The sequence below is a fragment of the Coffea eugenioides genome, chromosome 11 (assembly GCF_003713205.1).
Source record: "Coffea eugenioides isolate CCC68of chromosome 11, Ceug_1.0, whole genome shotgun sequence".
Taxonomy (NCBI): domain Eukaryota; kingdom Viridiplantae; phylum Streptophyta; class Magnoliopsida; order Gentianales; family Rubiaceae; genus Coffea; species Coffea eugenioides.
In genome coordinates this window covers 24,112,190-24,114,534 of record NC_040045.1, presented here as the reverse complement: position 1 = coordinate 24,114,534, position 2,345 = coordinate 24,112,190, and positions in this window count along the sequence as shown.

Genomic DNA, 2,345 nt, shown 5'->3' with positions numbered 1-2,345 from the left:
CCAAAACATACAATCAATCTTTGACTGTCAAACATGCAAATTTGCTTCGTATTACTAAAGACTTACCTTCAGGCCAAAAAAGGAAAATGAGGAGCAAAAGTATAAATTCTTTTCATGTGCTCTTGTTATGCTGTCATTAGTCACATCAATGTTTTAGTCAACTCTAACTGTATACTTGTAGAGCTCAGCAAGATCTGACAAAATGAATAAAAAGAGTAGAATGGGCTTTTTTGGGAAGACTGATGATGAAAATGGGTTTTTGTCTGATCTTTGTCAAATGGATCATGGTCTGTCTGTCCACAATGTCTTATTCCTTCAATTTAAATGGCCAGAAGGTAGGAAATATTAAGCCAAGTAGAGGCATTAGGTAAGGGGATTCCTTATCGCCCTATCTGTTCATTATATGTGTTGAAGGTTTTTCTAGTCTTATCAACAAAGCTGTGAATGGGAAGGAGCTAACTGGAGTCAAAATTTGTAGGGACAGTCTTGCTATATTTCACTTATTTTTTGCAGATGACTCTCTTTTGTGCTGCAAAGCAACCAAACAGGAAGCTCTAAAAGTGAAAAGCATTCTGACAAAGTATGGCAAAGCATCTGGTCAGGTCATGAATTTTGAGAAGTCAGCAATCTTCTTCAACAAAAATACCAATGAAATGATGAAACAAGAAATAAGAGAGGGATTGGATAACATGAGGAAAGCAACGGATGGGACATACTTGGGACTGCCAATGGCCATTGGAAGATCAAAAGCACACGTGTTTGGATTTGTAAAGAACAAAATATGTAGCAAGCTGCAAGGATGGAAACAAAGGCTTCTGAGTGAGGGAGGAAAGGAAGTACTGATCAAGGCAGTGACAATGGCAATGCCAACATACGTAATAGCATGTTTTAGAAACATTGCAAGGTTCTGGTGGGGGAAGGGAGAGAAAGAGGTAAGTATTCATTGGGCAAGCTGGAAGAAACTCTCAGAGGTAAAAGGAAGAGGAGGAATTGGCTTTAGAGATCTGGAAGCGTACAACACTGCCATGCTTGCAAAACAAATTTGGAGATTTCTAACTGCTCCAAATTTGTTAGTAAGCAAGGTGATGAAGGCAAAGTATATGAAGGACCCAAAATGGATGGAGAAAAGTCCTCCTAGCTCAGCATCTTGGAGCTGGAAAAGCATACACAGTGCAAAAAATTTGTTACTTGCTGGATTATGGAAAAGGATAGGTGATGGAAGTAGGTCAGTATTTGGAAAGATAAGTGGATAATAGGCTCAGAAGAAGGAAAAGTGGCTGCTGGAAAACCTGAGGGATGCAACCTGGAATGGGTAAGTGAGATGATTGAAGAGGGGGAGGTGGAAAAAAGAACTTTTACAGAAATGGTTTGGTAACAAAGAGGCTGAGCTCATTGAATGCATCCCCACCAGCATAGGAAGGAGAATGGACAGAATGATCTGGAAATTTTCTAAAACTGGGGCATATAATGTGAAAATGGGGTATGCAGTGGCAAGACAGGAGAGAAACAAACATAGTGGAAAATGAACAAACAATGCTGAGACAAGTTGGGAAGTAAGGAAACATAATGTGTGGAAGAAACTGTGGCAACTAAAGGCTAAGGCAAACTGAAACACTTCATGTGGAAATGTTTGCAGACTGTTTACCAACCAATGGAGTAATTTTCAAAAGAATAGGAAAAGGAGAGGGAAGGTGTAGCTGTTGTGGAGAAGGAGCAGAAACCATTGAACATTTACTCTTTTTTTGTGTGAATGCAGAGAATGTATGGAAAATGGCCCCAATAAGGTGGGATGGTTTAAAGGATAAATAGCACAATCTTTGGCTATGGTGGGAGAATGCTACTAAGTCTACCTCAAAGGACCTTGGACCTGATAGAGTTAGCCTCACCATCAATATTTTTTGGCAAATCTAGAAAGCACGAAACAAAAGAGTCTTCGAAAAGGAATGCCAGAATCCACACAACATTATCATGAAAGCACAGGAGGACTGGATGGAGTTTGAGTAGGCAAGGGAAGAAGAAAAAGAAAAGAGTGCATCTTTCATCATCAGTGAGCACCAGGCAAGAAGAGAAACAGCAAAGGAAGACGAGGTGTGCCTTTTCACAGATGCAGCGATATTAGCAAAAATGATAAGGACGGGCCAAGGAATTGTGGCAAGGAACTGGAAAGGATTGCTCATGCAAGCAAAAGGGATAGTGAACTATTATAAGGGCGAACCAAGTAAGGAAGAAGCTCTGGCAATTAGGAATGCATTGCTGATGGCAAAATAGGTAGGATGGACTAAAATAATAATCCATTCTGATTGCAAATCAGTAATAGACCAGATAAATAGATGCAATGACTATGA